Below are 24,181 nucleotides of genomic sequence, written 5' to 3'. Positions count from 1 at the left end.
AATTAAAATTATAAAGCTACAAGAGGAATAAACCAACTGATTACTTACTGAAATTCTTAGGATAAAATATTAACATTAGTTTTTTGGAAATATTGTGTAAAAAAATGTAAATGGGTGACAAATTGCAGGTTATCTTTTTAAATCACTTACAAAATACCAGTTAAGAATCACTGAACATTTTCATACAGCTTTCCAATTATCATCAAATTCTTTAAAATATTTTTTTTAAGAAACTACAGTATACATTTTTGAAAGATTATTCAATATTCAGATCAATGGTAATAGAAAAAATGTAAGAATATACTTACGTGCTCAACGTATCAAACACAGAAATATCATGAATCACAGATGAATTAATATTTTTGCTCCTCTGTACTGTGACATTACAGCAATTTCTCTCATTGATTCTATTATCCAAAGTGTGACAAATAAACTTCTAAATCAAACTCTGTTGACTTAACTGATGAAATCACAGTACAGAATTACATTTGTATTCCCATATTCACTGTAAACGTCAACAGGCAGTCTGGCATGTTTGCAAAATCTGAAACCATTCTAATTGTATACTGTTTTTACTTATATTATGACATATTACTTTTACATTTGAATTCGAAAGGTTTCTTCTTTAACGTCAAAAGAACAGAGAAACACAGCAAAAAGGTTTGGGGTAGCCGCTCCACATAATGTAAGTTGGGTTCAAATTACAAAACATATGAGCAATCGTGGTCACACTGAGTTCAAAACAGAACTGATTTGCAGGAAACATAATGTCAGTTTTATGGTCAGGGAAAGGAAGTGAGGTTAGCAGAGTTGGAACTGAAAAGTGATGTCATCAGGTCCAGAACCAGAAGTGATGTCATTGGGGCCAGACGGAATTTCCTGCAATTAGTCTGTAGAGGAAAGAGAGAAAGGGTTGTCGCTACCTGATCTGCGTGCCTGCCCGATTTGCGCGCGCAGGCGTATTGAAAGCCTAACATGCCGTAAAGTGTTCGCGCATGCGTTAAACAGATTGGGCAGCACCGTAAAGTGTGTGATGATGTAGCCTTTCAATACGCACGCGCACGCAGATTGGGCCGGCAACGGGAACCAGGTAGTGACACACACCGCATGCGCTTAATGAAAAAAACATTAAAAACAAAAAAATCCACTTTACGGCACGACCTGATCAGAACTGTGCATGCAGTACAACTTGACATTACGGTTTATTCATTTTAGTTCCATATTAGTTGACCATAATAAAAATATTCATCCTGCAAAATAAACGAAGCAGCCTTTGTGGCATAACGTTGATGACCAATGTTCGATCGCCGTAAGAAGAAGCTTAGGTGTGCACACCTGATGAGCCCCAATTACGGCGAAACACACGCTGTGTACTCTTTGTATTATTTAGCAGGTACTATATATATATATATATAGTGAACGCTGGCCCCGGCACAGACAGACGGACAACATTTTTGCACCCACACACTGTTTATTTACACTATTTACATACATATAAAAGTCACGTGCACTCACGAAACCCCAGTGCCTTCAGCACCGATTCCCCAAGTACAGGCCACACAGTCCTTTTGCCTTCCTGGCTGCCTCCCGTCCTCTCTCTCTCCAGTTCAGCCTTTCTGCCTCCCGACTTCCACCGCTGACTGGAGGGAGGCGGCCCCTTTTATGGGGAGCCGGATGGGCTCCAGCTGCTTCCCGGCACTTAACGGTGGCCACACCCCTGTGTGGCAGAAGTGCCGGCTGCGCACCCGGAAGCCGTCCGTGTCTCCCCGGTCATCTTCCCCGGCACTTCCTGGTATGGCGGAAGTGCCGGGCTCCCAGAATAATTAGGCCCTGGGGCGCCGCTTGGCGGTGGCCACGGGTCCCTACAGGGCTGGGCTTCCAAGCCCTGTACCCGAGGCCCCCTGCATAACCAGGACGGACGCCCCCACTCGGTCTCGAGGAGGCACTCGCCCTCCTCTGGTCCTCCAAAGCGTCCCGGCCGGGAACCACAATATATATATATATATATATATATATATATATATATATATATATATATATATATATATATATATATATATATATATATATATATATATTTATATAAAGTATGTAGTGTTTTTATTTTCCCACTCACGTAATAAATCATATAAAGTTTCTTTTCCGTTTTGATCTATTGTTGCAATTTCCCTATTATGAGCAAATTGTGTTTGTTTAAAAATATCCTTAGACGTCAATTATTATTAATAAAATTGCCATTTTGCAAAACCTAATATATTTCTATAAAACTGGTTGGATACATGATCCTTTTTCAAAAAAAAGAAAAGAATTAACACTGTGTTGCATGGCATTGTGCTGACTGTCCCCCTTAGTATTAACTGTGACTGTCCACTTGTTAAATTCTTTAATTCGTTCTGAGTTGTGCAATCAGGTCAGATGCTAAAGAAATGAAGAGCATAAAGCCACCGGTTAAAATCCTCATTTATTCCAATGGCTATTAATCTTACAGAGAAGTTTAACTTTATATCCACAGATTTAAATTAAGGAAGTGCTCTGTTATGACTTGAATCAATCTATTTGATCTTTTATTTTTTACAGTAAGTGCTTGCTGCTATAGTTCATATTTGTAATTCATTTGTTCTTAATGATGTGTTTTTAATGTTATTTCAAGGTGTCTCTGTAAAACCCGCTGAGAAACCAACTTACCTATTAATATAATAAAACTGAACTAAATTTAACAGCTGTAAAATAAAATATTCTCCACTAACTGAGCAGAATTTAAACAGCATGAAGTAGTTCAGTTTATGATGAACACCATGTGGACAGCGATATTCTTTCTTACAAGTTTAATCAACATAACACAGCGCTCTTTGTGTGCAGACTCCTCATCTCGTGTGAATTGTTTTATTCACCCATATTGACACAGAGCCAGTTCATTTTTATAACTTTGAAAAAGGAAATACAATACACTTATTCATATTTTTTTATTGAAGAAATAAATGGTATTTTTAAAAATAAAAGTGAAAGATCTGTGAACAATGTTTCTCAAAAAAAAAACATATATACACACCCATATTTATATGTATATATTATGAGTAGAAAATTCAGTAATCATAAAAATGTATAAATGGTAAATGCATTTAACTAGAACACAACTATAATGAAAATGGCCAACAAGGAGAGGTGTTAAAAATTATTAGGGAAGGAGAACACAAATATATTTACAGATTTTTACCTTAGTGTTTAAAAAAAAAATAGCCAAGGTTTTGAACACAATAAAAGTTAATTACTAAATTTGTCAAAAAAGGAAAAATGCTATTTTAGCTTTATGAACAAGATGCTACTCAGAGTCAAAGAGCTATTATCCAGTAATATTCCATAAAAATGTGTTCTATTTAAACTGACATTTGTCCTGATCTGTCCCTTAACATTTGTTTACTAATAATATTTTTTATATCACCTTTGCTTACAAGTGCAGCTCAAATTGCTCTACAAAAATATACAGTTACAAAGAAAACTGAAGGTATTATAAAAGTAAATGAGAAGCAAATGGATGGGGCCTTGTCCTTTGTAATAAATACACTGCCTGGTCAAATTGCTGGGGACAAAGACAAGCTTGCAGCCTTCAAGGACACTGGAGATAATAAACCTCTGGGGGTCCCAAGCCAAAGCCCACACAGCCCCCTCTGCACATCCCAGCATACATAATTGTGGCCGTCTCACTCCAATCACACTTCCATTTCAGGATGTCTTGTGAACTTTTCTTCTGTCACAGGCAGTTGGAGTTGATTTAACAGACGGTGGAGACGCAGGGGGGCCACCATTGCAAAAAACTTGAAAAAGACAACAGAGAAACACAGCAGAGGTTAATGCCCAGTACAGAGCTTATAAAGTGTACGCTGTACCATTTCTAATCTCTTACAACCAATGCAAGTAACTAAGAAAAAGCCAAATTAGAAAAGTGGGCTTGTTGAAGTTTTTTGAAATGCTTGACATTTGTAGCCTGGCAGTCCTCTATTGGCAAAGCACTCCAGATTTTGTTGTACAAGTACAGAAAGCTGCTGGTTTTTATGGTTGATATTGGAATAAAAAGCAAAGTAACGTTTGAGAAAAGAAATATTGGGAGCAGACACTCGAAAAAACAGGCAGGGTCTAAAATACTCAAAGCCTTCTAATTATTTAATAGAACCTTAAAATCAATTCTAAGTGAGACAGACAGCCAGTTTAATGAGACCAAGACAAAAAGGCCAATACCTCGTGATCAATTGGCAAAGGCACAGAAGATCAGACCAGAGATTGAGAGGGAGGATTCTAGAAGTGTCAGGAGAGCCAGCCACTACTTCAACATGGCACACATCTCTCCTCCCTTCTTTGACTGCTGCCCCATAACACGACCGGACTCTTCTACTGCACCGTAACTGTTAAAAACATAAACACAGTAGATATTCACTCAGGGAGTTTAAACATTAATAAAGTGTACTCTTACTTCTTATTCTGTCTCCTTTCTTGGTTCACCTGTAGATCAATTATTACCAAAGTAAACCATCACAATAGAATAGAACAATAGAACCCTCAGGTATAACTCCAGACACCGGGTAAAAGTCCAAGACTCTTTATTTTCTTCTATCACAAATGTGCACCAAGCACCCTCCACACTACTCATACAATAAACTATCAATAATGAATACAATAACCTCTCCTCCTCGCCCAGACACTTTGCTCCTCCACCTCCCAGCACAGCTCAGTGTCTGGACTGAGGCACCGTCCTTTTATAGCCTCTGACCCGGAGGTATTCCTGTCCCGACAGTCCATGGTTCCTTACTCCTTCCGGGTCAGGGCAATCAGTCCGTTTCTTTAACCCGGGAGCACGTTGTTCGTTCCTGTCACGTGATCATGACGTACTCCCGGGTCATAGGGCATAAAAGAGCCCATAAGCCCCCCCACAGCGACTCCTGGTGGCCCCCAAGGTATCCAGCAGGGTTGTGTAAAAATACTGCAAGGTCCATAATGCCCTGCTGGACCTCGGGGCATGATCCTGCTGTCGGGAGAGCTCCTCCTGGCAGCCTGGGGGTGTGGACCGGCATGGAAAGCCGGCAATCCTCCACAGGGTACACTGGCATCTGTTTAGCCACATGGAAGGCTGGTTATCACCAGGCATCCTATAGGATCAAGAGAAAAAATACAATAAAGGGGCATTGTTTTTCTAACTGCAGCAATAAGAAATAAGTTATCTCTAAGGAGCAAGGCTCCTCCATTATATTCAGTTAAATGTATGTATGTGAACTTCTATAAGCTTATAACACGTGACAACAGCAGGTGCCCAGCCTGACACTGTGCCACATCAGACGCACACCACACTTCTCTGATGGCTTTGGATATAAATTTTAAAATTGCCTGTTTTCAACCATGGAATTTTTTTCTACTAAATAAGGTTAAAGAAATCCATTAACAATGTGTAATGCTATTATCCGCATCCTGCTTTCTTGTAATAACTTAGTTGTTGCTACTCTTGTATGAAATTTAGCCTTAATCATTATAATTTGTTAACGTTATTATGGAAAAACTATTGCATTGATGTAATCTGATATCAACATAATAAAAAAAAGATGGCTTTGGAGGACACACTTTACACCCGTCGAGTGTCAGACGTGCTCTCTTAATTCTATTCCTACTTCGACACCACGAATACATTGTTTTTTTTTATTACTACGCCGTTCGCTCTTTAATATAAAAAATGTGGACAAATGTTAAAAGAAACACATCACCAAATGCTAATAGTGTGTTACGAAATAAATGACATACATCTATTAATCCATTAACCAAAACACGGAAAATGCTGTGATTTTTACAATTAAACCACGAGATTATGAAGTGGTTTAGCTAAAAGTGATGTACTTACAAAAAGCTGTAGATGGCCATTATAAAGTTCACAAACACACGTCGCATTTCATTTCGCTCCCTCTTCATTCGACTGGAGTTAAATTTTTCAGGTGACACATCTTCCATGACGTTATAAAATTCAAAAGTTGCCATCTTTTCCAGTAACAAGTCCACTTACAGACGGAGTTAAACGACAACTCAAAAATGATTCGCAAGTACAGTGGAACCTCGGTTCACGACCATAATTCGTTCCAGAACTTTGGTCGTAAACCGAGTTGGTCGTGAACCGAAGCAGTTTCCCCCATAGGATTGTATGTAAATACAATTAATCCGTTCCAGACAGTACAAACTGTATGTAAATATGTAAATATATGTAAAGATTAAGCACAAATATAGTTAATTACACCATAGAATGCACAGTGTAATAGTAAACAAATGTAAAAACATTGAATAACACTGACACAAAACACCCAGGCTCCCTGCTCAGCTATAGGAGCTGGCTCGCTCGTGCTCCCTCCCTCTCTCAGCTACAGGAGCAGGCTGGCTGACGCTCACTCTCTGTAGCGCGTGCGCGCGCACACACACACACACACACCCTATCCTCCCCCCCCATCCCTTCCCTGTCAGCTGCCCCCTCTCTCTCTGCGCTTGCTCGCTCACGCTCTCTAATCTTTCTGTAGCACGTGCTCGCGCAGCATTTTTTTTAAAATGAGTTTTAAGCACAGCAGAAAAACGAACATTAAAACAAATCCGAAGTGCAGTGCATGCAAACACCAACTCGCAAGCAACCAAAAAAGAAAGATTGCAGGAGATCATGCTATTAAACTTAAAGCCTAATCACTGTAAACACTGTTTTTAAAATGAGTTTTAAGCACAGCGGAAAAAAGGAACATTTGAAAAAAGATAAAAGTAACATTGCAACAAATCGTGTTATGAACTGAAAAATTAACTTTTGAAAAATCTGTAATACAAAAACCACCAAGAAAACTAACCTTGCATGAGTCGAGTTCTGGCATGAAGTGTTTTCCTTCAGGTGTTTTCTCTCTTGTGATTGTTTTTTGGTCATGAACCGAGTTGTACGTGAACCGGGACGTTCGTGAACCAAGGTTCCACTGTATAAGTCAAACCTGACTAATGACGTGTGTCATAAAACATTCGACATGCGCAGAACAAATCGGGCAGCGTTGTGAAATTAATTTTAATTAAGCAGAGAGCACGTGCGCGAGACAAATCGGATGGGGACTCATGTCGCAAAGTAAAAAAACGCAGATCGAATAGGGTCGTAATAGTAAAGCTCTGCGCATGCGTGTGCATGCGCGCGCAAATCGGGTAGGCACCGCAGATCGGGTAGCGACAAGGGTTACTGCACTCCACACCCCCTGGTCTGGTGTGGAATTACCCTCAATCGAGCCCTTTAGCTGCCTGCCATGCACACGTGTGTGACACCCAATAAAAATAAACTAACAAACAAACTACAATGGCATAGTAAATATTACCAATATTTAATTTATTAGAACTGTACAAAATTTACTTACAGAAATCAAACTCTGGTAAGGCTGTAGATACAAATTTCTTTTTAACAGATTGCTGAAATAATATGTATCAAACTACTACATTTTTTGCTTGACTGCAAGCTCTGAAATAATCTTCCTGGGGCCCAGGCAACTCTTCTCTTTTTTGGAATCTGTATCAGACACATGAACATTACTGAAGAAATCATATTTAAAACAGACAATTAAATATTAGCAATAATTAAAATATTGTTTTATACTGTCAACATTCCAAAGAAAATTAAAAGAATATCTTGCTTGCCCCATGTACCTAAAGTTCTTGGCTAAAAAACGTGAGGAGTTAATAAATATTTTGATCAATATTTTTAATCCTATCCTCTTGCTCCCTTTGAAGTTCCTTATCTTGTAAAAGAATGGTAAGATGTTCTTTCTCCGTTGCATGCAAACAAGTCTTAGGAGATATCTATTGGACAAACATTGTAAAACAAATTTACAGCAATAGTAACATTTAGGTGAAAGAATGAAATGTAATAAATCTTATCATCCTAAACTCTAAACGCATCACAGAACCATTTATTGACTCATTTTTAAAATGCAAGGACATTGACATACCCAGACACAAGGGTCACAGGGTAAACTCACACAAATATCAACATTTATTCTCACAGGTTTATCAAGTTAGAGAAAGCAGCATTATCTGGAGACAATACTTACACATACAGTCCCACATGATAAAGATATGCAAAGCTGAAATGGAATGTATCTGAGCTGGAATTAAAACCTAATGTCCTTGGATGTGTGATTTAGTAGATTTAAACACTATACCTCATTCTCCTTTATAATCAAAACATTCAACAATTACTAAATGTTACTAATATAAACCTCATCCAGCAGCTTCTCAAGATAAACTATTTGATTTCTGCATCTTCTGAGTAATGCTTCCTCACTCAATACCTCCTTGACACGAGGTTCGCTTTTCATGTACTTAGCAGTACTTGCAAACTTAATAAAAGATGACATGTAAGATAGTAACACTTAATGTCTTATGTTAACTACCAAAGACCATAAGGCAGCCTAGAAGCAGAAACATAATAATTATGAGGAAAGGTTTAGGACATAATGGCTAAATCACTACTAATTAAAAAATGACTTAATTTTACCTAAAGAGTGCTTAGTGTTTCTTCTAGGGCAGCCAGTATAAATGTCCAGCTAATTACTGTTTTAGCATTTCCTCAAAAGCAGCTCTGGAGGATTCAAGTGAATTTACTATCTCTGTAGTTATTAAAACTTAGTATTATTAAAAATACATATATATGCACACAGAGAGTAGAGAGATAGTCTTCCTGCAGCCTGCTCTCAAATTTGTTGAGTAGATCAACATATTCTAATGAATAATTAAACAAAATCATAAGACCAGTGAATCAAACAAAATCAAATGTTTTATTGAAAAAAGTGCCAAAGCCATTTAAATGATCATTTATGTATTTGCTGCTACCAGTCCGTTGTGATCACCCGAAAACAATTTGCAAAAATTTGCATATAACTGCTTCAAGGAATAGGGAAAGTTGGTGTTTTAGACCTTGCAAGCTGGAGCAAGACACTTTTGTCTGCCACGCCTCATTTTCAAGTGGGGGCATTGGGGTCGTTTTGATGATTCGAGATTACAGATGAACTCACCATACCTGTAAAGCAATTTTCCAACACTGGCTCTGACGGTCAACACATGTGATGGTGCGGGGCAGCTCCACACTACAAGGTCATTCCAGAAGCCCCTAACACCCACGACTGTGAGTAATGTGGCCAAGGGATGACCCAAGCAAATGAGGACACCACACAAAGCAAATGGAAAGTGCAAAAATGCTCCAGTGCTTTTATTAAAATCCATCAAAACCACGTCCAGAGTGCAATGCAAAAAAAGTTTTCAATAAGTAAATAACCCTGTTGTGATGTGAGATTTTACATATAACTTGATGAATGTTTTGTATGTCTTTATTTATAATTTAGGCAAACCAAGTGGTGAGAGGTATTCGTGTTTGCCTTCCTCAATCCCACTTTTTACGACTGTCTCTTTGTAATTTTATGACAGGATTTGGGGGGATGTGTCTTAAACCAGTTTGATCCCCCACACAAAGACAGGTTAGCTTAGCATATGGTCTTGGGGGGGTTGAGGTGTTAAATGTACTATTTCTCCCATTGGTCTGAGATATGGCTGTTTGGAATTGGCTTGTCTCAGAGGCCTTCAAGTACCATGATGTCCTATTGGTTCTAGGAATTGGAGAGAACATCTATAAATGTACTTGCTCAACCACATTCTCTCTCTCTCTGACTGACCCACATATGATGAAGAAGCATCTCTCTTGCTAACCTGTGATGATGAAGACAACACAATGAAGAGCACAGCTCAGCAGCCATATTGAACAGACATGTGGCTGAAAGCTGAGCACCAACGATGCCTTAACTAGAGACATTTTAAGTAACTGCAAGTCTGTGTGCCACCTGAATTACACATCACCATTTTATCAGGTTGTATGGTTGCCAATATTCAAATGTACTTTGCATTTTGTTATTATTTATGAATATTATCAGTAATACATTATTTTATGTGTAACTTAACTCCTGCTTGTCTTTTTACTACATCTAATTGCCTGAGGTTATAGATATAGAAGGGAAGGTGGGGATAAGTTATATACAATAATACCTTATAAACAGTGGTAAGTCTGTGAGATTAGGCATTCTAAGGCTACATATTAATAATACAATAGGGGAAAGTAGAGCAATACATATATTACTCTACCAAGATAAAACAAACCCTTTTTAAAAAAACGCGGTGCAAGTGGAGTTTAAAATCCATTAAAGAAATAACTCATTAGAAATGAGGTTAAAACAATGCAGGAGTCTCTTTAAAAATTCTCAGTCCACAGTGCTTCCCTTTAAAACTGACGTCTCTCCAGCTTATCCTATTTCGATCTTACAGCCCAGACAGACATTGACCAGCAAGCGCAGACACCTTTTCATTCCTGGTTGTGTTTCCGACACCAACTTTACAGCATTCCACAGGGAGCCGCTAGTCCCTGCTCTGCTCCACACCCACCACTGCCGATCATGGCTCCACCTGAAGAAAAGGTGTTGTATTCCCACTGCTGCTGTCTTGATGGCTCCACCCAGCGAGAGTACACTCCCAATGTGATGGTTGGTCCTTCTACTTGCTCTCAGCTCCCTCCTAGCTACCCGTAGGGGTGCTTTCTTATCCGCTGGCTTCTCTCTTACAGTGGCTTACTCCCGCTCCTGCCTTTCTTTCTCTGTTATATTAATCTCCCCTCTTCTCTGTTGGGCCTTGTTTTCCTGTTCTGGAAAGGCTCCTTTCATCTAACCCACCAAATTAGGTGTGGGTGTGAGATGCTGCTCCATCTGAGGGTCAATTGTGGTGCCCGACCAATCCACCTGCTACAGCACATGTATGCACCGTGATCAGAAGAGTACCTCATTCAGCCCCATAATGAATCATGCCTACGCCCATCCCCACCCAATTAGGAACCTGCACACACGGGGGCACGATTATTTATTTAAAGTTACATCTGTGCCACAGACCACTTATCACAACACATCATTTTCTGTCAGAAAAAATAGAACTCATTTGCAATACCTTGGTAATGTAAAACTGGGCTGGAAAGTTGTCATGAAGTTGACACAGTATTTTAATGCACAGAGGGTTTCTTTTCAATTTTTAAAGTAGGCTTTATTGTGAGGAGGTAGATTGCACTTTGTGGTGTGTTTCTTTTTTTTGATTGAGCACTTGTTTAATTGTAATTGTATTTAATTGAGTGGGAATTAGATTGATGGGTGTGCTAACAAAGGAAAAAAAGGGACTCTAGGAGGCAGAAGAACAATGGAAGGTTTCTGGACTGATTTTGACAATAGGCACAAAAGAACGAGAATAGACAGGAGACAAGAAAGGAAATGGTTCCCGCTGTTTTAGAAATGGCAGTGGCTACAGTGGAGCCAGCAACGTATATTTGTTTTCCAGAGGATGATGAAGCTGCCTGGTATAAGTTAAGTATTAAAATCCTGTTGTCTGAGTCATGGATAGTGGCTAATTGGCACCTTATATGATCGGGTACTAGTGGCTGTGATTTGGGTGTTTAGATGCTTCGAACTTTTGAGCAGAGGGAATGTTGGAGGGGGTCTTCAGGTGGATCAGGCTAAAGACTGTGGGGAGACTGAATATTCTCGGGTACTACTCTTTTAACCAAAAGTGTAGGAAAAAAGGAGTTTTATTTAAGGGTTTTTAATTATTTTAATGTCATAACTTTGTTGTACAAGAGGGTTTTGATTGGCCATTGAAATGTTGTTGCTTGTGCCTGTGTTTGGGTCCAAGAATTCGAACTAAAATAAGAAAAGGGAAATAATAGGGTGATGAAAACATCTTCGCCCTGTGGTGGGCTGGCACCCTGCCCTGGGATTGTTTCCTGTCTTGCTCCCTGTGTTGGTTGGGATTGGCTCCAGCAGACCCCAGTGACCCTGTACTTAGGATATACTGTAGCAGGTGGGATAATGGATGGATGGATGAAAACGTCTTTTGTTGCAAGGGTCCTAGTGCCTATAATTTCACTAGGTGGTGTAGTCAGGCTTTCCTTACTGAGTGACATAATTGTGGTGCAGTTATTCAGCATAAACCCTTTGTATTCTCTTAGATATAAGATTCGTTGAAATTATGTATTTAAACACACTGTTTATATACAGTAAAATCTAAATATTATTTTAAAAATACCGAGCGCCTCCAATATCACATATGTTACAGCCATTATGATAGACAGGCCACCAGCAATAAATACGTACAATGCAAGAAAAATTGTATACAGTAAAATGTGTGTACAGTGACACTAAACATACGTACATGTACTAAGGACTGTATGTAGAAAATTAACAGTTTTGATTAACAATGAGTTTAATTTTACTGCACAACAAAGGAGAGTGTTACTGCTCTTCTAAAGGAACCTCTTCAGGCGATTGTGTAGCACCGCCATTGTTTTTCTTCCAGCAGTCTTCAATCCAAATCCCTAAAGCAGATTCTATCCGGACAACCGCCTTATTACGTGCACTTACAATTCGTTTTGCGCCCTGGTTAAAAGACACTGCGGCCATAGATCTTATATTCTTTTCCTCCTTTTTAAATAAAAAGAATCGTGGACTCATTGATGCCGTAATGGTGTCCTACAGCGGTGTAGCTGTTCCCTTCCTTCAACATAGCCAAAACATTTACCTTTTCGGCAATCGTTAGCATCTCCTGTTGGCGTTTTGGCACGGCCTCTGAAGCAGTAGCAGGAGCAGATCATTTTGGAGCCATAACAAAGGGCTTGACTATGCACAAAGATAAACACAAAAGAGCACAAAAGTTAACTCTTTACACAGCGAAACACTCTGATGCTGAATAAGCAAGACAAGACTTCCTGGTTAACGCAGCGGAATCAAATTTGGCAGTCCGTCACTGAGCCAATCAGCACAAAGGAACTTAACATCATGCTCTAATTGGGTAGCTTCTCAGCCATCTGCCAATAACGTCCCTTGTATGAAATCAACTGGGCAAACCAACTGAGGAAGCATGTACCAGAAGTAAAAAGACCCATTGTCAGCAGAAACCCGCAAAGCAGCGAAAAATCCACGTTATATATTTAGATATGCTTACATATAAAATCTGCGATAGAGTGAAGCCGCGAAAGTCGAAGTGCAATATAGTGAGGGATTACTGTAGCGGGCTGGATAACGGATGGATAATGTATTAAGCTGAGGTTGAAATTAAAGTGTTTTGTGGGCATATTTACAGTTAAAACTATAAAAGTAGGCATTTTTTTAACCACATCCATAATTCGCGGTTTTTCACAATTCGCGGATGCTGTACGAACGTAATTTTTGGGGTGTACTGTATTATTTGCCCTATACAACACCAGGCACCTCACTTCCAGATAAAGAGACCTGAGCTCTGAGAATTTTGAGACAGATTCAGCTCTGTCTGTGATTTTAAATGGGTGTCAGGGATGCCAGGGGCGACGACCCGGCCGGGACGCCTTGAGGGACCGGAAGAGGGTCTACGCCCACCATGGATCACATGGGGGCCACCACCCTGGTTGCTTTGGGGGCCACGGGTAGAGGGCTTGGAAGTCCAACCCTGTAGGGGCCCGTGGTCACCACCAGGGGGCGCCCCAATGCCTTGGGAACCCTGGGCCTCAGCACTTTCACCACACCAGGAAGTTCTGGGGGGAAGAGAAGAAGGGACACCCGGAGAGCTTCTGGGAGTACAGCCGGCACTTCCGCCACACAGGGGCGTGTCGGCGGGTGATTGCCGGGGAGCACCTGGAACACATCCGGGTGTGGATAAAAGGGGCCGCCTCCCTTCATTCAATGTGGGTGGAGGCAGGACAAGGCAGTAGAAGAGAAAGTAGAGGTGGCCCGAAGAAAGGCATTGTGTGTTGGCCAGGACTTTGGGGTTGTGAGCACTTGTAAATATTGTAAATAGTTGTGAATAAACGTGTGGTGGTGGAAAACAACATGTCTGCCTGTCAGTGCCTGGGTTTCGTTCACATGGGATAGCAGGCTGCTTTCATTTACAAAACAAATTAATTTAAGGTGGCCCGGGATCATGAATTTTTTTGTAGGTTTTGTGGATTCTTGCTTTAAGAAAAAAACACAAATCTTCAAAAGGTTTTCAGAAAAAAGCTCGGAGGAAGAGAAAGATTTCCTTTTACCTGGCAGTTGATTAGCTCCTACAAAAGTGAATCTCCTGATAATAACACCAGTGTTAACACAAGAAAATGAGAAGCTGGTGAAAACGATTGTTGAAAAGGAAGTTGAACTAGAGGAACTTAGATGTTATGTGTGTGTTAGTAGAATATAATTTTTTAATTAAAATAAATGTACAGATGCAATGTCAATGATTTTAAACTGACAAGCAGCCTCAAAAAAGTGTACAACCTGAAAAACTAAGTTAAAATAATGAAATTAATTGGTTAATTTAGTTTGCTAAGCAATCATGGTGATAATTTATATTACAATAATTTTATACAATTTTAGGACTTCTATTTTCTTTTTCAAGGCTTGGCATTATCTTGTTTGTTTTTGTAATAGGCATCATGGTGTGATGGGCAGACAAAGACCCGGCCAGAATGCCAATATAATGGAAGGACTGGGGAAAGAACCTATTCTGGGCATGATCTCCCCTGGTCCCCTGTAAAAGGAAACAGCTGACACTCTCCAGGAGCCAGAGTCGGGAGGTAGAGGACAAAGCTTGCCAGGTGGAGTGGATGTGGACAGAGAAATAGAAAGAAAAGAAAAACTAAGTAAAACTACTACTAAGTTTGTTAAATCTGAAAATTCATTACATTTGTCTTGCTTTGCATATTTTTAAATCTGGTTTATAAATAATGCTTCTTATTGTGGTGCAGAGCTTTATTCAAGTTTTTAGATTGTCTTAATTTTGATAAACACAAAAATCTTGGATCCTAAAATAGGAGTTTATACAGTGAGTTTATTCTTAGACTTTATTAACACACAGGGCTTTCCAAGTCCTCAAGTCATAATTGCAGTTTAAGATGATAATTTGAGTAATTTAATTAGATTGGAACAATTGAAAGAGGGAAGGGATCTTGGCAAGTTAAACCTGAAGCATTTCCACCTGCTGTTATGAAGAATTCTAACCTGAATATAACAAAAGCATATGGGTTTCTGACCTGGAAAACTCACACCAGTAGATCCTTCAACAGTCATGCTAATGTCAGAATTTCTGTGTTTTATTACCTACTTTGTACACTTTGTGAAATGATGAGTCTCAACACACTAAAAGAAGGTTTGGGGCAGCCACCCGTATATTGTTCCTAGCTGCAAAAGGATCTTTTAGAGCACAATCGATGTTGTTGGTTTGAGTTCCCAAAATGAACTGACTCATTTTGGCAATATGGCGGATTTATAGTCCGTAGCCCGGAAGTGACTTCAATCTGGGAGCCGGAACTGGAAGTGATGTCAGTCCCGGAACCGGAAGTGATCTCAGTCTTGGAGCCGGAGCCGGAAGTGACGTTGAATCAGGCAGGTTTTCCCGTATTTGATCTGCAGAATTAACAGAAACAGGTTTAGAGCATCCCGCCACCCCCTGGCCCAGCGGGTAATCACCTCCACTTGGTCCATTCAGCTCACTCCTAGTCGCACGTGTGTGACAACTTATTGAAGCTGTTCTATGGAAAATGCAAGCACATGGGTAAATAATTGTCAGCGGTTACAATTTAAATGTATATTTGTATTATATACTGTATCCTGAAATGCCAAATTAGAAATGAGAGGATGATGAAAAGTTATTTTTTGCTTAATATACTTTAAACCAAGTAATCACAAAATTTCCTAATCAGTTTGACTTTGTTGGTACCTTAGAGTGGCACATATCTTGGAAGAAGTCCTATCAGGTTTATTTGGATTTTAAAAAACCTAAATAATAATAATAATAATATCTTACATTCATATAGTATTTTTCTGGCTACTCACAGTGATTTTCATAGACATAGTTAAAAAAAAGACAGTGTAAGCGCTGGAACGTTTTTTAAATTAAAAATGTTCAATATTTTAGCGTAATTTTTCAGAACAGAAATAGAATTCTAAAAATTAGCTCCAGCCATGAAAATTAGTATCTCTGCCAGCAGACAGAATAGAGGGTCACAATAGAATGGTAAACAGTGCTAAAGGGTGCCTGTGAACTTTTAAAAGGGATTTTGCACAATTTTGCAATTCCAGGGTTCATTTTAAAAGCAACAGACAGGGGCCCACATTTGAACAGCTCTGCTCCAGCTTTAGAATTGAGTTTACCTTCAGTGGAAGGTACAGACCAGCACAGTAGACATGAAAGTGATATAAAATTGTCCAAATACAAGCTCAACTATTTTTACTGTTTAGCGTTTATGTTGTATGCAGAATTCAGGTGGTACACGTTTCTATGGCAAAGGCTCCACTGAGGAAATGAGGGCCCCCACCAGCGGATGAGTAAGGACATAAAAGACTGTCTGATAGGCTTATTAAAGAAACTGTGCACAATTTTAACTGCCTGGTGTTCATTTTGTAATGAAGAATGCCACAGACTGTTTCCTACAAGTTTTTAAAATACATTAGATGAGTTTTAATCTCCCATGAAAAATGGTGCACATACTGTATGTAACTCCTATGGGTTTTATAGGATAATTGCACCTGCTGTGAAAATGAGATCCCTTTCCAATGTACAGGGGTGAAAGGGTGGTTGTGATAAGAAATGTATTTTTTTTTTTACATAAAGTATAATTGCATATACTTTTGTGCATAAATAAATTCTTTTACATTTCCTAAAAAACCTTTTTTGATTTTTCAGTTAACATACAGTAGGTGAAATTGTTTTAATTCATATTGACATTACTATTGAAGTCCATCTAGAGCTTAATTTTACCTATAGGGGCTTATGATTGCCTTACACATTAAAGGAATACTGCACCTAAATTGATACTTTTTATGTTAGATACCTCATGTAGTTTGTAGTGATGGTGAAGAAAATATTTTAATCTTATGTTTTTGTGGAGAGCAGACATAACAAAATTTCTGTTAAAAGGAGACCCAATGGTGACCAACTCTGTACATTAGCAAACAATTTTGAAAATGTCTACGGGGAAAAACATCTCATGTTACTCATGTCTGATATTTCACATGTCAAGTCATCCAGTAATTTTGTTCACAACTTGCCAAACACATGTATTTCTAATCTAAGACCAGGCTGTTTCTAATGGGTCTGAACGCATTTTGTGTGAGGAACTTGCAGATTTGGGTACGAATGCCGATCCTAATGTGATATGGGAAACTTTCTGTGACAAGACCCTGAAGGTTGCTGAGGGTTGTGTTGGTGTTACCAGTGTTCCCAGAAGAAGGTGTTTCATCTCGCAGGGCACCCTAGATATCATTGAGAGGAGTCGCATCGCACAGCTCAATGGGAACTCTGGTCTGTACCGGGAACTGAGAAGGACGGCTGCGAGGGCTCTGAGGGCAGATAAAGAGTCATTTGTCATAGGAATCTGTGAGCAAGTGACACACCATCTTTGGTCTAGTGACCCACACCCTGCTTACAGAGGAATTGAAACATTACGCACATCTATATCTGTTCGGAGAGCCTTACGGAGGACACTGCAGTTGTGATCTCCTGGGCTGGCTACTTTGAGCAGTTGTTCAAAGCTGATCCTCTGGATAGGACGTTGGATATCTCTGGGTTCACGGTTCTTGAGGCTGATCCTTTAATTAGCTGTGAACCACCCAATCTCACTTAGATAGCACAGGTGGTGAACCAGCTGAAGCGGCGGGAAGGCTGCAGGGATCTGTGGTATCTGGGGTGAACGTCTCCAGGCTGGTGGTAAGGCTGTCCTCCTAGCATTGTAAGAAGTCTTTGCTTCCATTTGGGAGACTGGCATCATCCCAACTGACTGGAAAACGGGACTTGTCGTCCCTATCTGGAAAGGGAAGGGTGATCGCCTGGATTGCAGCAGCTGCAGGGGGATAACACTGCTCTTGGTGCCAGGTAAGGTCCTTGCTAGGGTCTTTCTCAAATAGGATCCGTGATCACTTGCTCACCTACCAGCGACTGGAACAGTCTGGCTTTACAGCTAAGAAGTTTACCATCGACTGCATCCTGGCACTGAGGGTTCTCATAGAGCGCAAACACAAATATCGGCAGAGTTTCTTTGCAGCCTTTGTCGATTTTCACAAAGCGTTTGACTCAGTTGATCAAACTGCCCTGTGGGACATCCTGAGGGTTCACAGGATCCCCTCCAGGTTGCTGGATATGATGGCTGGCCTGTACACTGGTACTGTGCTGTGCAGAGTGGAGGCAGGACCTCTGCGTTTTTCCCAGTTGATTCTGGGGTTCGTCAGGGGTGTGTTCTTGCTCCTACTCTCTTCAATGCTTGTATGGACTGGGTGTTGGGCAAGGTCATGGGGTCCAGCGGCTGTGGGGCATCTGTTGGTGAAGAAAGATTCACGGATCTTGACTTTGCTGATGACGCTGTGATCTTCATAAAGTCAATGGAGGCTGTGATCAGGGCACTCGAGAGACTGAGTGAGGAGTCTGAGTGTCTGGGCTTGTGAGTGTCCTGGATAAAAACCAAGATCCAGGCCTTTAATGACCTATTGGGCACAGCCATCAGCAGTGTGGCTGTTTGCAGAGAGAATGTTGACCTTGTAGGGAGGTGTACTTACCTTGGCAGTGACATTCATGTCTCTTGTGACTCTTCTTGTGAAGTCAGTAGACGGATTGGGAGAGCATGGGGGGTCATGAGGTCACTAGAAAGGAGCCAGTGACCTGAGATGAAGACTGGACTCCTTTGGTACTGTGTCTCTCTGGAAAATCCTTGGGTACCATTGTTTTGACTTTGTGTCTAATGAGCGGTTGCTCATGGAGTCCCGAATGAGGCACATTATCTGCATTGTGAGAGAGCGTCAGTTATGTCACTACGGCCATGTGGCATGTTTCCCCAAGGGTGATCCGGCTCATAAGATCTTCATTGTTGGGAACCCAAGTGGCTGGACTAGGCCAAGGGGTCGCCCACGTAACACCTGACTGTGGCAGATAGAGGGTTATTTCTGGAGGGCAGGACTGGACCGCGTGTCTGCCTGGGGGGTTGCCAACCGGGATCCCGAGCTGTTTCAATGTGTAATGGGTGTGGCAACACACTGTACCAGTGCATGCTCCCCAACTTAACTTGTAAGCTGTAAAGCTTATTTTTATTTATCAACTATAGTAATGTTAATTTTGTAATTTTAATATCATTTTAGAGAACACCAAGTTCAGAAGCACAATATATTTGGCCTAATAGAAGTATCTATTTGAATGTTAAACTGATTATCCTTTGTTCCTTAGTACGATTGTGGTCGATATGGATGAGAAAAGGTTGGGTCCTTAGCATGCTAGAAATAAACAGGAATCATCGACGTCCTATTCTGAGAATGTTTTTTTTTGCCATTTTCAGAACACATTAATTCCAATCATCTGTAGACATATCAGAAGAGGGTCATCGGTCCTTAGTGATAATGGTGTGCTTATGTCAGGGGTACAGACATTATTCTGTCAATCACAAGGAAAACTTTGTTGATCCACAGACAGGATGTCACACTCAACATATTTAGAGAGCATGGTAAACGATAAAGTGTGGAGGCCAAGGGGTACTGCAAATCTGTTAAAGGAACACCTTGCATTCATTGAATGGACTTACTGGTTAGGAAATAAAAACCAGAAAGAGATTCTTTCACAGCTTTTATATAACATTCAGTCAGTTTATACTGTGTAAATAAAAAATGCTTATTATAGTCAACCGGACAATAATTATTGTGTTATCCATGCATCCATTTTAGGATTTAGGGCAAACATTCCCATACTGTATTATAAAATATGGCTTGGCTGAACATATGGAGGTATAATATAAAATATTGAAAATGTAGCCCAGTATGTAGTATTTATAAACATTTTTGCATTAAATCCTGAAAACATTTACATTTAATTTCTGTAGTTGTTAATAATAAGTTAATTATATGGATAATAGTGTCTCAATGTGGTAGTATAATTAACTTATTTATTATTAATAAAATTTGATTGCAGTTCTATATTTAGTAGACAATAAAAATATTAAAAAATATATTTGTGTTTATTTTTTATGTATTTTTTTTATACAGCATATTGTTTCTCATCTGATTGTTAGGTTAAAATAAAATGCATGAGGACAAGAAAGTGAAAATATACATTCAAGATTTAACCAAGATGAAAGATACTTCTTTACAGGTTATTCTTGCCTAGTTATTGAATAAAAACATGGTAGCTTCATTCTGTGTAAGTACACATTTATGACATGTTAAGTACATTCTGTTCCTAAGAGTACACTTTACATCAAGTAAGCAATTCCTGTGTAAGCACAGGCTAAATGCATGATAAGTACATTCTGTTCTCAGGGGAGTTGCATTTTACAAGTAGGCAGTTCGTAGGTAAGTAATGTATAAGCACAACATGCTGACATTTACTTCCCAGTCTCCAAGTCCCTTCTGAGTATTGCATAACTACAGAGTACTTGAATCCTCTTGCAATCCAACATTTCCTGTTTATGCTGTGCAGTGCCTGATTGTCAGCAATCTTGATGTCCCTTTTGAGTTTAAACACTGGCAATGTGCTAAAACCTTTTTATGTTTGGAGCCTCTCTGCTTGTAGACTTTTTATGATTACCAGCTTTTGGAAAAATGAATTCAACTGGATGTGTATCATCAACATTTGAGATAACTAAACAAAAATAGTTGAAAATCAAGATGAAAAGAGCAGACATTTATTTGCTTGCAAATATGTTGCAGCCATCTCCAAAAACCCCTAAGTAATCCTTTGCTTAGTGCATCCTAACATATGTAACTACCGCACAGGAAGGCATTCATTATATGTCCCGTAATATCTTTTGTTACTAAGTGCATCATGAACGATTACTGGTAATTTAAACATGTGAGTAGTTTTCCACCACTCATTCCACCAGAGTGTGTAGTTCGTTCTGACCACTGCTATAAAATGTCATGACATTAGTAACTGTTACATAAATTGGTGAGGTTTCTGAGAAGTCCATGAGAAATGATGGCCACTCCAATGGTATGTAAGGTTCTGGCCCTTTTGGATTGTGTGCTTTGTTAATGGCATCTTAAGAAGTAACAAATTCATAAATCAGATGGCTGGTGATTACTTATGGACCTTAACATACCTTTCCACTGTAATCCTGGCAAAAGACTGGGAGCAATTATATTATGGGTACTGATCCTGCTTGGACAATCGCTTCCAAAAGATGAGCTTATTGCTGAAAAATGCAAAATCTAGAGGGGCACCTCCTTGACATGTTTTGTTTAAACAAGCATTTGTCACATTCTTGTAGTTGTGTTCCACTATTTATGCTTGAATTTTTTGGGCTATTATTATACCCATCCCTAACATAATACTGCCAAACTTGCATCATTCAATCAAGGTACACAAAGTTGCAGAGCCTTTCCAAGCATCTCCAGGCACAAGGCAGGAAACAGCCCAGGATGGGGAGCCATCCCATTGCAAGGCCCACTGACAAACGTAGCAGCACTCATGCTCTCACACATGTGGCCATGTAAACCAACCTACATACCTTGGGATGTGGCAGTAAAACCCATGAAGAAGACATAGGGAGACATGGGTAGAGCATACACATTTTAAACACATCTCCAGCCAGAATTTCATCTCAGGATAATGGATCCGTTAGGAAAAAGCATTAACCATTTTGCAAAAAAATCATTTTAAAAAGATCTTGAAATATCATCACACCTATGCAGTTATCACTGCAATTCTCCATTACAATTGCCCAGACCACAGAACATCTGTTAAATAGTTGTAGTTACATACCCTGATGTTTTAATTACATTTTGAAAGTACAGATACAATGTAACTATGTAAGTATAGTTGTTTTTGGATAAGTGATAAATCGTTACATTGTAATAATATAAACTGGAATAACAATTAAAACTGAGTAACTATAGCGTTACTTTGTATTACACTGTACTTATAAAGGTAATTACATAGTAGTTACAGTGTAATTATAGACACAATATAAAGTGTTACCAAATCTTGTTTTTTCGGCAGCTTCTATTAGGGGTTGCTATAGCGGATCATCTTGTTCTATAAATGGTATGTGCCTGAGATAGAACCAGAGATCAGAATGGCAGGTAGAAAATAACAAAGCCCAGTATAGGAGATTTTGAATGCAATATCTAAGGCATTAATCATAAGCATATTGTCTTGGAGCAGAATATGTTGTGAGCTATAGACATTTAGTGTAAAAAAAAACCTTGTAACAGTCGTCTGAAATATGCGTGTGTCACTGTGAGTTTGTACCTTTCCCCATTCCTGTTATTAGTGGAATGGCTTAATTTGTAAGGCTGGCCAATTGTACATGGTGGGGGGAACACCTGGCTTGGAGGGCCCAACAGATTGTACGGGGAGAAGCCAACATGGAAATGTAAATGGGTGGTGGGAAAAAGGAGAGGAGAAGCGCAGAGCCAAGAGACAAGTGGACGCCATCAAAGGAAAAGGCAAGAGATAAAGAAATTGACACCGCATGGAAAACGTCAGGTGAACCCGGGTTCATTTCAGGACAAATTATTTTTCCTTTCTGGTGAAGGTATTTGGGAGAGGACCTGACAGACCAGCACAAGGGACTATTGATCTGTATGTTTCCCGGAATAGGAGGTATGGTTTGGCGTCTCATTCCCCACTGAGATAATCATTCTGTACAGAGAACATTTAAAGGACTTTAAATACATTATTATTTTTTTTTACTCTTTCTCAAATTTTTGTATGAGTAGTGTACAGTATGTATTTAAGTGTTTTGTGCAGTGATTTGTGTTGGGTGGGAAGCACTGCAGTGCAATATTACGTATATAGGGTTTTTTTGTTACAGTAAATGTGTGTATCTTCTTCCTATAATCATTTTTTACTTAGCCCTACATTCAGTGGTGTGTCTCTGTACTTGGGGTGGTGTAGTAGGAAGGTAGTGTTGGTCACATTTGTTCAGCAGAAATGACATATATAATATTTTAAAAATTATAAAATTGTTCATATTCAGTATCTGTTTTTGATTATGCATGTTTTTATCAAACAGCAAAACAAGATAGTAAACCACATAGTGTAGTAATCTTCCACAAACATTAAACTTGTTTTATCTCCAAACCCGTTAAGTGAACAAGTTCTGTTTGATTGTGACACAAAACTAGACTCCATAGTAACTCTTTAACCATACTATAATTACTAAAACTGAAGCTAATAGATATAAAAGTAAAAGGGAAATGTCTTTGTGAAATAAAAAGTAAATTAAAACTATAAATTGTGCAATGAAGGAAAACTAAAACTAAATGGAATTTCCCTGTAGGTCAGAAAAAATATAGAAGTAAAAACTAATATAAAAAAAACAAAAACAATAATAACCTTGGTTCCTAAACATTTACATGATTTCATTTAGCTCACTGCAACGCAAACTCTGATTCATCTAATATGATCTGCCTTTCAGCCATTACATGACATAAGTTTGAAATTTCAGTAAGGGTGTGTAAACTTCCAATATACATTGGTTCCTGCTGCTTTTGTTTTTTTCTGACTTTTTGCTGTCAAATATTGCTTATTGAATTGTTAGGGTTGTTCTTTCTTCAACTTCTCTAATGGCTGCTTTTCATGGTTTTGTTTTTGTGTCCCCTGGTTTTTTTCGCTCCTTCCCCTCCTATATATGTAAACTGTTTTTCCTTTCCACACCAGAAGAAGGCTGTACTGCTGAAGCACTGCTTTTTATATTCAGACGTGAAATAACCTTTTATTTTTTTTCCCATTTCATATAAATACTCAGCATGTGACTGCCTCATTTGCTTATTTTAAAATGTAGTCTTAAATTTTGTATTAAGGGTACTTGAAGCATTTTATAACATTTGTTATTGGCAAAGAATGTGATTCTTAACTGCAGAAACTGCGCTACTTTTTTTTTTAACTAATTTTATTGTAATCAATCAATTTTTACAAAAAGTAGGATTGAGAACAAGTCAACCTCCACGCCTGAGAGAAAGAGCATGACCAATGGGGTAAAACTTAAGGCTTGTAAACATACCTAAATTGATGAGTTTGATAAGCAATAGAGATAAATGGAGAAGAAAAAGAAATCCGGAAATAATTGCTTCCTCGGTGTTTAAAAGCTTATTCTAAAATATTATTGATTAGATCGTGCCATGTTTTGAAAAAAATCTGTACA

General features: G+C 39.1%; 1 long non-coding RNA gene across 2 annotated transcripts in view; it reads right to left on the bottom strand.

Annotated features, from left to right (window-relative positions):
* Positions 1–3,477: 3,477 nt before the first annotated feature.
* Positions 3,478–24,181, bottom strand: part of LOC120532167 — a 98,133-nt gene continuing 77,429 nt past the window's right edge. For both annotated transcript variants that reach the window (XR_005634231.1, XR_005634232.1), the window contains exons 2-3: positions 4,234–4,397; positions 3,478–3,812 (exon numbers count right to left, since the gene is read on the bottom strand). This is a non-coding gene — a long non-coding RNA (uncharacterized LOC120532167). The remainder of the gene's footprint in view (positions 3,813–4,233; positions 4,398–24,181) is intronic.

This window comes from Polypterus senegalus, chromosome 7, assembly GCF_016835505.1.
Source record: "Polypterus senegalus isolate Bchr_013 chromosome 7, ASM1683550v1, whole genome shotgun sequence".
NCBI classification, from domain to species: Eukaryota; Metazoa; Chordata; class Cladistia; order Polypteriformes; family Polypteridae; genus Polypterus; species Polypterus senegalus.
This window is presented reverse-complemented; position numbering and strand designations above follow the sequence as displayed.